We start from the raw sequence: 17,500 nt of genomic DNA on the forward strand, positions 1-17,500 counted from the left end.
TTTCAAGGAAGGCTGTCATATGAGGAGGCAAAGGTGGGTGATTTTTTCAAGGGTTCATGGAATTAAGATTATCTTGCGTATTTTCTTAAAATGCTATTATTCTCCATTTTACATTCTAGCCATTATAAAAGATAAGTTATATTTTATACCTTGCTGTATCAAAAACATATTTCTACATGACAGCCATGAAATGTACTAATTTTTATTTTCATTTTTGAATTTCGCATTTTTTCATGCAGACTTATTCTCGATTATAAGGCATTTTTAAAAATAAATATATTTGTCATCCTAATATAATAAATTTACAGCTTTTTCGTAAAATTAGAAGATATATTTGTGATTCAAATGTCATTGATGGCATAAGTTTTCTATACAAGCACCAATCCTCTCTCTCTCTCCTCTCTCTCTCTCTCTCTCTCTCTCTCTCTCTCTCTCTCTCTCTCTCTCTCTCTCTCCAAAGATAAATCTCTCGGCGTAATCTTTAGGGACTGAAAGTCAAATGAGAGAACCTTGTAATAATTATTCACGTTTGGTTTCTCATTTGTATATCGTTGTAGAGACAATGATTTTTCATTCCAATAACCCTTTCCCAAATGAATATGCGTTCTACTACTCAACGTATGAGGTATTCGAAAACATTTCTGGATGCTTCTATTTGATTTCTATAAAACTTTCTCTATGTAAAGTGAGGTATAGTTTCACTCGAAAGCTAGTGTTCCTTAGAAGGAGAAGGAAGGGTATAATTTACTCTGTGCTTTATTTAAATGGGGATTCTTTTCTTAATGATAATAGGTAATTAGACTGTAGTCCCCAAGGGTTGTGTATTTGATTAAATTTTATTGGATGTTTAATAAGTTTGGTTGTACAAGCACTCACATAATTTTGCCTTTAATCAATCATGATAAATTATTCAAATCCTTTGAATAAATACTGAATCACAGAAATATACTAATGAATTACTCAGCATCCGGTGACATCGACAACTGATTTGTCACGGACTAAAAAATAACACCTCCAGAAATTCGCGCAAATCACAAACGATAAAATATACGAAAAGGGAGATTCCCTCTCGATATGTTGAAAGAAACATAACTGATTTCCTTTCTGCCATTCGTGACTTTTTACATCCATTCCTTTAATGTATTATATCACCCTTTTCTGCGTACCCCTGTCTTCATTCATTTTATCTCTCATCATTTTGTCTTTCGTTTCTTCTCTTGTCCCCTGGTGTCATCATTCACTCCTCATTTCATCGAGATAATTAATAGTAACTGTGCTGTTTGAATTTACTTCTTCCTAGTTCTGTAAATGTCCATTCTTCTGTTTGCAATAATTATGCTTTTTAAAGATTCCTCCTTTTTTTATATGGTTTTTGTAAATATATTCCATGTGATTAGACACTACAATATATCAGTGTGGTACCTATAGGTCCTCTTCCAGTATGTAATTTCTTCTAAAATAATGATCCAAATGTCCTTATTTTAACTACAATGGAATAGAATATGTGAGAAAACGTTTAGTTAAAAAATATTTTGTAAAATATGATAATGATAAAAATTCTTTCGGTAACTTCTTTAGTTATAAGCCATTCACTAATAATAATTTCTTCTACTCAATGTTCTTAAAGATTTAAATTTTTCGATACAAAATATAATTTCACGTTACGAGATACACATTAATCTAGAAGACCAGCTTGTGAATTACAAGTTTTCTCTCTCTCTCTCTCTCTCTCTCTCTCTCTCTCTCTCTCTCTCTCTCTCTCTCTCTCTCTGAAGTACAGCCAATCTGATGAGGAAATCTTAAGTGAACCAACAAGAGCTATTGTGTCAGGAGATCGACAAGGTAGTGTTCTTGGTACACTCGTATTTATAATGTATACAAGTGATATGGTTGTTGGCCTGAGAAACAAGTTAGTTCAGTATGCCGATGGTGAAACATTTGTGGGAGCAGTAAAGTCTCCACTTATGATAAATGGAGATATTCTCGGCCTCTGTCGGGGTATGAAACGGATCAGTGAATGGTGCAGCAGTTGGGGTATAAGGCTGACCTCCACTAAAGCGAAAATACTATTTGATTAGCATATCTCGTACAGATTACCACCCCATCTTCCTCTTTGAGTGAATGAGACTTTGCTGGATGAGTCTGAAACTTAACTATTCTGTGTAACATTTGACTCACATCTTACTTTTCAGTAAATCTAATGAAAGCTTCAGCCAATGCCGCACGAAAAAGTTAGGTATGTTTGCAAGGCCTCATATATATTTATGGCAGCGATAAAAATAATGCAGCCTTTTTCAGGTCATTTGCACTCCTTGTCAACGGATGGTTTTTTGTTTGTCACGTTTTCATAAGTTGTATTTTAACAGAGATCTTTCACATCTGTAATTGATCCCTGATCCCGTTTTCCTGCTGAGAGTAACCAAGTTCGCTGAAGAGCAGCACCAATATGCAGTAAATGTGCCTCGCTGTCGAAGGTCTCAGTTCCAGAGGACCTTTATTCCTCACTCTGTTGGATTGTGGAACAGCTTTTAGAGATGTGCAATTAGAGCTTCAGAAGTTCAAGAAAAGATGCAATGTATTCCTACCCTCATACTATTCTCCTGTACCCTAATACATTTTTTTTTATCTATTTATCAATTTAATTTATCTTTTTTTAATACGTCCGATCTCTTTTTTTCGGTATTTTTCCGTTACTTCCTCTTACTTCTTCGTATTGAACATCATGTTCTTTGGAAGCTTGAATTCAAGTCAATGGCCCTCGTGGGCCGTTTTAATAGGTTTCATCCTCTGAATATAATATGAATAATAAATTGATTATATAGATGCCCCCTTTCTCATTTTCTCATTTTCCCAAACCTTGCGTCTAGCAAAAGCTTGGTGTCTTTTTAAAAAAAAGTACTCACTAAGTCAGGGCCAAGATAGGAATTGTATTTGACTTCCTAATAACCGTTGCATACTTTATCGCTAAAATAGTGCTATCAAAGTTCTTTATTATATGAAATCTAACATTTGATATATTATTTGTTAATGGCATTGTCCGAAATCACCACAATACCATTAATATTCCATTTCATTTAGGTACACCAATCAAAACAAGGCCCATTATTTTCAAGAGTAACTGGGAGACAGTCAAAATGGTCTACAGGACAACTGGTGACAGCCTTCTAGAAGACGGTCGAATGGGCGACAGCCAACTCTTCGACAGGACAACTAAGCGACAGTCAAATGGTCGACAGGACTGGGCGAGACTTTTTACTATGTAAACAGTGGATAATGATAATAATAATGATAGTACTGTTGAATAAAATGGCAGGATTCAGTGAATTAATCTTATGTATTACCTTTTCTATTTTTACTTATTACTCGCTTTTCTGGCTCAGCACAATACTTCTAATTATTAGCCAATATTCATATTGGGAATAATTCTGAAAGTAGTATTTCATTTAGAACAGGATTTATTAGTCAAAACTGGTATTATCAGTATACTGATATCAGAATACTGGTGGATGGAAAGGCATTTCTCAGGTCCAGGTCAAGCAGGAGTCGTCGTCGGTGCTGGTATCATTTCATATGCGAGGTCAATGTCAGGCAGGGGTTGTCTCTGGTATTCAGCTGGTATTAATGCTGTTGTAGCTCTGGCTTATCGCGACGTTTCAACCTTCCCATTGGTCATATTCATGGCTGGTCAGCAGTAGAAGCGAAGAGATGGTGTCTGCATGCTGGTATTTATAGCGGCGGTTGCATGTACACCCAGATCAACGGGGTGGTGATGTGTTCTCCCCCTGAAGTCATCTTCGCCAATTTTTACATGGGCACTGTCAAAGAGAGGGTCTTTCAGAATTCCACTAAACCAAGGATTTATGTGCACTACATCAATGGCACCTTCATCACCGCCGACTCCCAGAAAGAGATAGACCAGATGCGACGTGCATTCCCATGAGCACAGCTGCCTTTCTTTTACGATAGAACACTGCCAAGACCGCCACCTCCCTTTCCTCGACGTCCTTGTCAAGCAGCAAGACACCCGATTCCGCACGAACGTGTACACGAAGCCAACGAACCTGGGTATGTGCATGAACAGAGAAGTGATGCCCTGAGAGGTATAAGCACTCCACCATCAGTGCCTTCGTCAGAAGGGCCCTCTCATACTGCTCTTCCCGGTGCGACACACACACAGCGAACTAGAAAGCACGGCCCAGGTCCTCATCTACAATGGACAAACTGATTTGCGCCGTCTATGCAAGATCCCTTGAAGAAGAAAAACGTAGTCTATCATTACATATGCCCCGTCAGAGGATGCCTCAGCAAATACATTGACTTTATCATCATGTGATTCTCCAAGAGAATCTCCTGCCACACCGAAGATGGAGCCAATTATAATCACGCCAGGACTGCCCAAAACGCAAGTATAAAAAGAAACGATATTATACCTAATATCGAAATTATTGACCAAACTGCTGATCTGCGACATTTGCGAATCATGGAAGCCCTCCATATAGGAAAGGAGAAACCTAACTTGAACATTACCCAAGAAGTGTTTCTTCTCCCTACTGCTGCCCGAAGATCAGCAGCGAACAACCACCCGACAATGCCAAATATTCAGGAGCACCAGCCGGATGATAGAACTCCAGACATTCATTCCTGGATACACTACTTGAGCGCTCGCAAGCCTAAATCCCTGCAACCATCAACGCGAGATCCCCGACTTCGCCCCAGACCGTCTCGACCAATGAGAACTTAGCTCTAGGATTCGAGCCGCTATAAATACCAGCATGCAGGCACCATCTCGTCTGCCCCTCACTTTTTTACTTCTACTGTACTTCACTTTTCCCCCCTTTTTTCCTTCCACTTTTCCCATCCCGAGTATCTGCATCCAGAGGTACTCTTCCTTCTCCCCTATTCTCCACTTCCCTGTCTTATCCTAGTCCTAGGAGACATTCAGTTCATCTCTTCATTTCTACTGCTAACCAGCCATGCAGATGATCTACGAGAAGGTTGAAATGTCGCGATAAGCCAGAGCTACACCAGCATTCATACCAACTGAATACCAGAGACGACCCAGGCCTAACATTGACCTCACTTATGGAATGATACCAACACCAACGACGACTCCTGCTTGACCTGGACCTGAGGAACGCCTTTCCATACGCCAGTATTCTGATAATACCAGTATACTGATAATATCAGTTTTTGACTAATGAATCCTGTTCTAAATAAAATACCACTTTCAGCATTATTCCCAAAACGGATATTGGCTAATTATTCAGAAGTATTGCTGAGCCAGAAAAGTGAGTAATAAGAAAAATACGTAGAAAAGATACAATATAAGATTAATTCGCAGAATTCTGCCATTTTATCCAACAGAATTTGTTTAAAAGAGGGTCTTCTTCCAAAATACTACTACTACTACTACTACTTCTACTACTACTACTACTACTACTACTACTACTACTACTAATAATAATAATAATAATAATAATAATAATAATAATAATAATAATAATAATACATGAAAATTGATTTAAAATCAAGGCTTTATTGTGACTAATAAAGCAGTGGAAGTCTGGCAAAACAACTTTTAAAAAATCGTAGACAAGATGAGGGAATCAATCAATGTTTTCACTGCTGAACGAAATACGGAAAGACAGCACGACACTGAGGCTTCTATACTTCAGGTACTCTCCATAATAAAGTTAGTGCTTCAGTTACATAAATCTTATTTATTGCAATGTCATTTATGCGTAATATTTGTTATATATGTGGTATATGAAGTATAATTGCAGGATAACAGTGGCCAACACAACATTTGGCAGAACCTAAGCCAGAAGACGGAAGGAAAGAAGGAAAGAATAGAGTTTGTGGTTGCCTGTTATCAAGAACTCAAGGAAAGTAGTTAGATTGTACTCTTCCTGAAGAGTTTAGGATGCAATGTTGTTCCTTAATATATAATATGCATAATAAATTCTTTTTAAATTTGGTTCATAAAGTGACCTTTAATTTTTAATCAGTGTCCACGTCCATTTTATGTAATATTATTATTACTAATATATTCGTATAATTCACTATTGGTATAGTGAAGTCTCGACTAGTTGTTACACAATAAGACTTAATATTTGATCAATGCCAATGTCTATGACGTCTAATAGTGTTAATATTACTATAATATATTATTTACATAGTAAAAAGTCTTGCCCTAGTCTGTCGCCCAGTTTTCCTGTCGACAAGTTGTGTTGCCCAATAGGCAGCGTATCTGGGAATATGGAATTGTTTCTATTCCTTTGCAATGGAATAACTTCATCTTGTATGCTTGGGCGATAGGCCGGTGGGTGGGAGAGACTGGGGTTGGGTGGGAATGGGAATGGAATAGAGAGAGAGAGAGAGAGAGAGAGAGAGTGGGAGAGAGAGGCGAACTGATTACCTAGCCCACCCTGTTGATGCAATGGTTCAGTGTTTGGATTTCTTGATTAACAACCTTTTCGTAATTGAGAACTTACTCTCTCTCTCTCTCTCTCTCTCTCTCTCTCTCTCTCTCTCTCTCTCTCTCTCTCTCTCTCTCTGTAAAATTCGTAGAGGATAGAATTTCATTAGACAAATAATCATGCATTAAATTATAATTACAGGCTGCTAAGTACGTTAAACCCTCTTAAGAAAATAAGCCTCTCTCTCTCTCTCTCTCTCTCTCTCTCTCTCTCTCTCTCTCTCTCATTTTTATAATTAATTTCTCACTAACTGAATAAAGCTAAGAGTATAACTCAACAATTCCGAAATAATTCACAATACTTTAGAAATAAATTTCTTTCATATAGGTATTCTGGTATCACTCTCTCTTCGTATTAATTGGTTTAATCTTATTCCCAGAATTAGTCAAGATGGCTAAAAGATACTTTTTCCCTTTCAGCTATGATAATAATTGGTCTATTTCTCCGTAAAGGCCTGAGACGACTTTCCTTTGTGAGCCGAAGTCAAGTTTTTTGCAAACTCTCCTATAGGCATGAAAATCACTTACTCCTCTTTCATTCTGAGAATATTCCAAAGAACTTATTTCAGTCTTTGACCATTTGATTAACTGCAGTGTGGGAATGGGAAATTTCCCTTTGAGGAGGAAGAAGTTAGGCATATGCAATTAATTTTGCGAGCGACTGTGCACTTAAGAATATGAAAGTTAGTGTCTCTTGTAGGTACAAAATTTGTCTTGGATAAACGCTGAGTGAATAGTAGACTGCAGTAACAACATTGAGCTGAATGGATAAGGAAGAAAAATCACGTATTTTTTCTAATATTAGAATTAACGGAAAATATTTTCTCAACAAATAATATATTTGCGGTAGAGCACTGGATTTATTCTTATTAAAATTAAATTTTTAATGATGGTCCTTATAGTACACGAGTATTAAATATGCATCTTGCACTTGCATGCTCTAACGAAAATTAGAATCTCTCCTAAACAAGCAGCTTGTGAATTTCTCTCTATCTCTCTCTCTCTCTCTCTCTCTCTCTCTCTCTCTCTCACACACACACATACATCGGTTTTTATTGAAAAATTATATGGCAATTAGAACTTCAGAGGATTCAGGTAGTTAGGAGCACCAGTTTCTACTGGATACGTCACTTAAACTTAGATGAAAAATATCTTTCTATTTTTAACCGCCAATCGCCAATATTTAGGGATATTTATCTTGATGCAATAAAAAGAATGTTTTTTTTTTTTATGGGGAATAAGAAAAAATAAAGCATAGGATTTGATGAGGGATTTTAATTCATGGTCATATATTTACGAATAATAGTTATGCACAAGGAAGAAACCTATTTACAATTTCACTCCTCCCAAGGTTGTTTATCATGCATGTACCTTCCCGAGACCGTTATAATTGCTAACGAGGTTACGAGACAACGTAGAACTCATTATACGATTAATTAGCGTTTCAGCACCATTAATCGCCGGGGAGGGAGTGGGGGGGGGGGAGTTTTAACTCCAGATATGATTAATGAGGAAGGAAACATTTCTTGTTCGTCTGAGGGGCGTACCATTTAATCTAGGTCTTTCAAAATGCGTGTTTTTCCCGATTCAAGCGGTCGTTATGTTTTAGCCAATCTTATCTTTGATCGGGTGATTGAGATAAAGTATTTTTTTTTTATTTAGTTATTTCTTGCCAAAGTTTTTATATATATTACATTCGCGAGTATTTTAGGTGAATACTCTCAACATCAAAATGAATTTAAGATGGTAGAAAAAATTGCTCAGGGCAGTCTCTCTCAATATCTTTTTCATTTAAAAGATATAATCCCTTACTTTTTTCCATAGTTATCATATTTGTATTATTCACTCTTTCGATCTGTATCTATATATATGAAATTCATACTTATATGCTGGAAGTTTTCGTTACCAACCTAGAACCTCACAAGCTGTAGATTCCTTTAAGCCAACAAAGTACTCCTGAACACAGTCGAATCTTTTGAAAAATGATCTTCATATCATAGTTGACATTTCTGTCACGTGGTTAGACGAAGCGTTTTGTGTTCATTTTCAAAAGAGATCCCGTTTGATGGAAGTGTCTTTTGGGAAGCGTAGTCATCAACGCAGTCGAGTCTTTAGACAAATGGCTTTCGTATCAAAGATGACATTAACGTCACGTAGGTGATTGGATTTTCCTTTTTTTTTTTCTTTTTCTTTTCTTAACTTAAAATCTGTATCAAGCTTTGCCACAGAAGGATCGAGAGAAGCGGCTTCGATTCATTAAGAAAATGATTTTATGAATGAATGCGAAATTAAAGTGTTGTATGCATAAAAAAAAAAAATAAAGAACTAACCAAGTATTTCTGATATCCAATTTCTCATGAGATTTACAGAAGTTTTTCAATAAATAAAATGATTGCTGTCAGTAGATCTCATAAAAAAAGAAATGTCGGCAGTTATTTGATAATTTCTCAATGCTTTCGTTATAAAGATAAAGTTACGCTTCCCTCATAATTAGTAATTGCTCCTTTAAAAAATGTGAAGTCGCTTTATTGCAAAGTTACATTTTTATTATGAAATTAAAACAAAGTGATACCTTCCTTTGCCTTCAAAGACATCTCGCTCTCTCTCTCTCTCTCTTTCTCATCCATTTTTTTGCCTTAAAGTAACAACATCTAATCATTGCTTTGTTTTCAGACACATCTCTCTCTCTCTCTCTCTCTCTCTCTCTCTCTCTCTCTCTCTCTCTCTCTCTCTCACTTTTGTTACCTCAAAGAAGTGACCTCTCTATCTAAACTGTAACGTTATAATTTCTCTGCCCAATAAAATAAAAGTTAAATTTTTCTCTCTCTCTCTCTCCTGTTACCTTAAAAAAGTAACTTCACCCATATTTAAATTGTAACATAATCATTTTACTCTCTCTCTCTCTCTCTCTCTCTCTCTCTCTCTCTCTCTCTCTCTCTCTCTCGTAGGTTTTAATTATTACAAACTAATATTGCAGTAAGACCCTCTCTCTCTCTCTCTCTCTCTCTCTCTCTCTCTCTCTCTCTCTCTCTCTCTCTCTCGTAGGTTTTAATTAATACAAACTAATATTGCAGAAATCATAATCAAATAAATAACCAACCAAGTAATAAAATCCAAAATAAGAAAGAAACAAATAAAGAGAGAAATCAAGAATATCAGGTAAAAGAGAAAAGCAAACCACCAATGAGATATGCAGAGGTGTCAGCAAAAAATTTCAAAGCATCAGCTCCGAAATTCTACTCAAGAGATAATAACTGTATTTATTATGCAAGAGGATATTGCAGAAACGGAGAAAATTGCAGATTCAGACACAAAATGAATAATTATGATGAAGGAAGATCAAATATTATGGAAAAGTTGGATTTTTTAATGTCAGAATTTCTGGAAATGAAAAAAAGAACAACATACCAGAACAGGAAAGAGACATGGGAAAATCCTTATTACTACCATTATTAAATGAAGGAGAAAACACGCAAACCATCATAGTGATGAATGCACCGGGTTTAGTTACGAGTAACTCAAAAAGAAAAATAGAGTACTTAGGAAAGAAAATAAACCCAAAATGAAAAGAAAATAGATATTAATGAAATACCAAGTGGAAACCTTGTATTCCCAAGAGACTGGGAAGGATGATCAAATAAAAGGGGGGGGTTCCAAACTTATAGATCAGATAGAAAAAATAGGAATCAAGGGGGAACCGCAATATATGGGAAAGACAAAAAACAAGGAAAAATATATGAGAAAATATAGTAACTCAGAATGTGAACTAATAGCGGGTAGAATTTGAATCTGAAAAATTGATGAACACAGTAATATATAGACCTCCTAATACTAAAGAGTTTGACTTAATAATTGAAAAATTGGATGATATATGTAGAAATCACAAGGACTGGACTATTCTCCTATCTGGTGACTTTAACTTTCCTTTCGTAGAATGGAAAGAAACGAATAGGAGATTGTGGTTGTACTTATACATATAAAAAAGAGAGTAATAGTAGTGCAGAAGATAAGAGGCAATTTGAAAAAAAAAAGCTATTAGATATGCTACTAGAATACAACATTCAACAAATAAATCACCTGCCAACAAGAAAGGAAAAAATACTTTAGACCTAGTATTTGTGAACGAGATGAATTATGTTAAAGAAATAATAGTTTATAATGCGAGTATTTCAGACCATAATGTCATAGAATTAAACAGTTCATTCCAAAGCAGTGAAAATAGAGAAAAGCAAGAAATGAAAAGTGGGAAGGATATGGAAAATACAACTTCTACAGTAAAAAATATAAAATGGTCAGAAATTAATGAAGAATTAAACAAAGATTGGGATAACATTTTCGTAAGTGATGACATAAGGGTAAATACGGAGATATTATATAAAATATTGGAGAAAATAGTGGATATATATACCGAAGAAGAAAAGTAAACACCATTCATGCATACCAAGAGACAGAAGGATCTTGTTCCAGAAAATCAGAAAGTGGAAAAAAGGTCTTGCAAAAGAAAAAAAATGCATGGAAAGTTATAGAACTAAAAAAGAAAGATAGAAAATGCAGAACAAAAGATTATACAATCAAAAGAAAATGAAAAAAAACGGGACGGGACTTGGAAGAAAAAACCTATTAAATATCAAGCAAAACCCCAAACTATTATACTCATATGCGAAGAAGATGAATAAAAGAAGAATAGAAATAGGCCCTCTAAGAATTTGAAGGGAGATTAACGAATGAAAAAAAGGAAATTTGCAACATACTGGCAGAACGATATAAGAGAGAATTCCCCCTAGAATAGATAATGAAGATAATGATATAGAAGTAAGGGACGAAAATAGTGAATATTTAGCTGACATAGAAATTAATGAAGCTGATATTGTGCAGGCAATTAATGAAAGTTAAAAATGGAGCTGCTGCAGCCGGATGGAGTCCCTGCTATTTTGTTAAAGAAAAGTAGTTCATTCTATCGCAAAGCCACTTGCAATATTATTAAGACAAAGTGTAGATACAGGCAAGATTTATGATGAGCACAAATTAGCATATATCACCCCTACTTTCAAAGTGGATCAAGACTAGAGGCAAGTAATTATAGGCCTGTGAGTCTAACATCACATATTATGAAAGTGTATGAAAGGGTAATGAAGAAAAATATTATGAAACATTTAATAAAAAATAATTTGTTTAATATAGGACACACGGTTTCGTACCCGGAAAAAGTACACAAACCCAACTGTTAGTCCACCGTGAGAACATATTCAAAAATATGAAAGCGGAAATGAAACAGATGTGGTTTATCTAGACTTTGCAAAAGCTTTTGACAAGTAGACCATAATATATTAGCAAAGAAAATTAGAAAACACAATATCGTAGATAAAGTAGGAAGATGGTTAAAAGAATTTTTACATAACAGAAAACAGATAGTTATTGCAAACGATGAGAAATCGGATGAAACCAAGGTAATATCCGGTGTGCCACAAGGTACGGTGCTAGCTGCAATATTGTTTGTTATTATGATTGAAGACATAGACAGTAATGTTAAGGATTCGGTAGTGAGTAGTTTCGCTGATGACACAAGAATAAGTAGAGAAATACTTGTGATGAAGATAGGAACGCGCTACAAAGAGACCTTAACAAAGTATATGATGGGCAGAGGTAAATAGGATGGTATTTAACTCTGATAAATTTGAATCAATAAATTATTTGGAGACAGAGAAGGAAAGCTATATGCATATAGACCTAATAATGAGACAATCACAAATAAGGAAGCAGTTAAAGACCTTGGTGTGATGATGAATAGGAACATGTTATGCAATGATCAAATAGCAATTCTGTTGGCAAAATGTAAAGCAAAAATGGGAATGTTGTTACGGCACTTCAAAACAAGAAAAGCTGAACACATGATTATGCTTTATAAAACATATGTTCGTAGTCCACTTGAATATTGCAATATGATATGGTACCCACACTATCAAAAGGATATTGCACAAATAGAGAGTGTACAAAGGTCCTTTACAGCTAGAATAGATAATTCAGGCATGGAAACAGATAGAAGGAATAACAGAAAATATCATGGAACTAAAAATATCAGAAAGAGCAAGCAGAGGTAGATTAATAGTGCCCAAAAACTATACCAGGAAATAAAATAAGGAAAGCACACAGGACATTAATCCACTCCGCACCAGCATCGATAATGCAGCGTCTATTCAATGCGTTGCCAGCTCATCTGAGGAATATATCAGGAGTGAGCGTAGATGTGTTTAAGAATAAGCTCGACAAATATCTAAACTGCATCCCAGACCATCCAAGATTGGAAGATGCAAAATATACCGGATGATGTACTAGCAACTCTCTGGTAGACATTAGAGGTGCCTCACACTGAGGGACCTGGGGCAACCCGAACGAACTGTAAGGTCTGTAAGGTAAGGTAAGGTCTCTCTCTCTCTCTCTCTCTCTCTCTCTCTTTTTCCATTCAGAACAGACTCACCAGTCGAGAAACTTTGGTACAGAAGAACTTCTGAAAACGGTTCACGTCTGACTTGGGTTCCGTGATTGCCTTTTCAACTGCAACTTTTGAACCGTTTCGCCATCGAGTTCCTGCGATAGTCTCTTGATGTTATACCCTAACACGTCGTTCTCAAGGAAAGTTTGTTTGTTCCGTTGTTACTGACAGTGTTCCCAATTCCTTTTTTCATTATCAACTCCTTTCTTACTTGAATCGAGTATTTTCGGACTGGTGTGATTGTATGTTAGTATTTTTGTCCGCAGCCAGTGCACTCGTTCGTATTTTGTTTGTCATAATGTTGTTATAATGTTATAGCCTTTTGCGTTCTTTGGTCGAGTATTTTCAAACTAGTGTAATTGTATGATACTGTTTTCTCATCTACCAATGCAATCGCTTGCATTTTGTTGGCATCTATGTTGTTATAATGCTATGAATTCGTTCTTTATAACAAGCGTAGTTGTTACAACCGTACAGATTAAATGAAGGACTGCTCTCCGTTCTGTCTTTTGATAGAAACGTATTTCACAAACGCACACGAAAACAATGTTTTTGGTCTTCATTTACCCACGAAAAGGCAGCATAAAAATCTTTGAAAGAAGCGTGTTGCAGAATTAGTTTGCAACAAAACTGTTTCTGGCTAAAAGAGAAATCTACGGAAAACAAATAATGAATAAAACGGAATTTCTTATGTCCAACACAGTAATAATCAGCTACTATATACTTGCTTAAATTATCTGCTGTTCTTATATAGAAAATATATCAGCAATACCATCTCTCTCACGTTCTTTGTTTACAAATTGCTTGTTTACTGACGAGGGAGGGGGGAGAGTAATTGAGAGCATAATTATAATAACAAAGCGGTTTAATACCTAATAGGATTCGTATGACAAGAGTCGATTGCAAACAACAGAAAACGAGTTTCTCTCTCTCTCTCTCTCTCTCTCTCTCTCTCTCTCTCTCTCTCTCTCTCTCTCTTTGTGAGAACGAGAATATATAGAATTTTTAGAATGAAACTGAAATACAAAGCAATGGGAAAGTGTGAGGTATCACCCCCACTGTATTCCACAAAAGAATTCTGCCCTATATATATATAAAGCAGAAAGCTGTGTAATTTCACTTTAGGTGACAGTTGATAAAAAGTAATTGCTTGAATGTTGTTTCAACGGGAGGGTTTTATTACTGAAACATTGAAATTTTTTTTATTTTTGCTTGAATGAAAGCATATAGACTATTTTCGTGCAATATCATCAGTGTTGCAGTCATAAATGTCATGTGTTATTCGCCTGCATTCGCCGCAAAAAAAGTTAGAGAGAGAGAGAGAAAAGAATTAGAGAGACAGAGAGAGAGAAGACGAGAGAGAGAGAAAAAAATTAGAAAAGAGAGAGACTGAGAGAGAGAGAGAGAGAGATTATTTATTATTTTTTATGTATTGTTTTTATATAAAAAATGTATCACGAAACATGATTAGACATTTTTTTTTTTTGAAATTATATAGAAGTTTTTATTCTGATCTATACATCTATACAGCACCGTTTAACTATTCCAAAATTAGAGTACACAGGATTTTATTTGCAAATTCTATTTATACAAAGAAAATAACCGATAATCTTTTAAAAGTCGTTTTGCATTGTTTAGATATATCAGTGATATATAATTATTTAAATCTGAAATCAACACCTTTCACATGTTACATATTTTCATGATTATTTCTGCTCTACCTCAGAATATCAGACTTACAATCTACTCATTTCAACGTAAATATTCGTTCACTTATTTTGTCTGTCCTCTCTTTCTGTCTGTATGATATTACAGATATTTTTGCTTTATTTACTCTCCATAGTTAACGATTTTGTCTAAACAAAAACAAGTGATTCAACGAAAACTGAAAGATACAAACACTCTGGCCATTCGCTCATATTGAGTGTCAAAGGTATACCATTGCAGACGTTTTCAATTATATCAATAAACAAAATACAGTTGTTTATTTTATCTCCTTCGGAAAAAGAAAATGGTAGGCGATCACGGAAAATGCCAGGTAAATTCCGGGCAGACAGAGTGCCATTATCACCTGTGATTTGTTGCTACGCAAAACATATAAGAGTATACTTTGATTTTCGCTTGTTTTCGCTCTGTTTTGCGCAAGCACTTGCAAATACATAACACGCGCGCGCGCCCCACATACACAAACACACACAAACACACACCCACACACACACATTAATTATATATATATATAATATATTATATATACATATATATATATATATATATATATATATATATATATATATAATATATATATATATATATTATATATATATATGAATAACTTTGATCGAAGTATATAAAAAACGTGAGCTATGTATAACTGAGGGTTTTTACCTCGAAGGGAAGAATGAAAAAACGAGATAGCCGATATTTCGGTCTTGTTCCGACCCTTTACTAAGGCAAACAGTTTTGCCTTAGTAAAGGGTCGGAACAAGACGAAAGTACGGCTATCTCGCTTTTTCATTTTTTTCCTCGTGGCAAAAGCATTTATACATACATATATATATATATATATATATATATATATATATATATATATATATATATATATATATATATATATATATAGATATATATATATATATATATATATATAGATATATATATATATATATATATATATATATATATATATATAATATATATATATATATATATATACATAAATATATATATATATATATATAATATATATATATATATATATATATATATATATAATATATATATATATATATATATATATATATATATATATATATATATATATATATATATATATATATATATATATATATATATATATAATATATATATATATATATATATATATATATATATATATATATATATATATATATATATATATATATCTACATATATATATATATATATATATATATATATAAATATATATCAAAAGGTGCGAGCAATAGTCATCACTAGAGTTACCGAAAATTCAGAAGATCAATAAGAGGTATTAACCCTTTAAAAGCCGGAGCGGGTAAATAAAAAAATGACTCCCAGAGTGCCGGAGGGGTTTGAGAGTGACGCGTAAGCGGAAAAAATTATTTTTTTCAAAAAATCACAGCGCGCCTTAGTTTTCAAAGTAAAGAGTTTCATTTTTGGCTCCTTTTTTCATTGCTGAAGTTTAGTATGCAATCATCAGTAAACTGAAAAACATTTATCATTATCATATATAAATAATGCGATATATGATAGCGCAAAAAACGAAAGTTCATCATATAATTGTATTCAAATCGCCGCTGTGCGCAAAAACGGTTGAGGTAAACAAGTACTTTTTTTTCGTTGTAATGTACACTAAATTTAAAAATCATTTGGGTATATAACAAATGTAAAACGATAAAAGCAACACAGAGAAAACATTATACAAAACTAATGCATGAATTCGTAACCGCGCTTACGTAAAAACAATATTTTTTTTCAAAAATTCACCACAAAATCTAAATATTGTCCTAGAGACTTCCCAATATGTTTCAGAATGAAGACACATGAGTTAAAATAAAAATACTATACTGTAAGAATATTAGCTTACAATGCAGTTTTCGACCATTATCTGACGAGCTAAAGTGACGAATGTCGAAATTTGTTTTTATATATATATTTTTTTATATGCAATTATTTCGGAAATAACAAAAGCTACAACTTTCAATATTTTTCGTTTTATTTTTACATGAAATTGCGCACATTCATATATAAAAACTCTATGAAATGCTAAATATGAAACGCGAGCAAATATTCCGAGAATGGACTTACGCATTTCGGAGATTGTGGCGGAGAATCCGCGCGCGGAGGGGAAGAAAGTTTTTTTTTTAAATTCACCATAAATTTAAATATTGTGCTAGAGACTTCGAATTTTGTTTCACGATGAAAGATAAATGACTGAATATTACTAGACTGTAAGAGTTTTATCTTTTAACAATTGCGTTTTTTTTCGACCATTCGGTAGAGTCAAAATTTGACCGAAAACGTGGTTTTTTTTCTATTTATCGTGATTTATATGCAAATATTTCGAAAATGAGAATAGTACAACCTTCAACTCTTTATTGTTGGTATTATACATGAAATTGCGCACATTTTAATATATAAAAAACGTTATGTAAACGGCTAATTTAAAAATGGTGGCAAACATTACCACAATCGCACGTAGATTTTTTCGGAAGAGTTACCGCGCGGGACGTAAAGAAAATGTTATTTTTTTCATTAAATTCACCATAAATCGAAATATTGTGCTAGAGACTTCCAATTGTGTGCAAAAATGAAGGTAAATGCTTGAATATTACTAGATATAAGCGTTTTAGCTTACAATTGCGTTTTTCGACCATTTCGGTAGAGTCAAAATTTGACGAAGGTTGAACATTTGTCACTTATCATTTTTTTATGAAAAATATTTCAAAATGATAAACGCTACAACCATGGGTTGTTTTAGTTGTATTGTGCATGAAATTGCGCACATTTTC

The sequence above is a fragment of the Macrobrachium nipponense genome, chromosome 38, assembly GCF_015104395.2.
Source record: "Macrobrachium nipponense isolate FS-2020 chromosome 38, ASM1510439v2, whole genome shotgun sequence".
NCBI classification, from domain to species: domain Eukaryota; kingdom Metazoa; phylum Arthropoda; class Malacostraca; order Decapoda; family Palaemonidae; genus Macrobrachium; species Macrobrachium nipponense.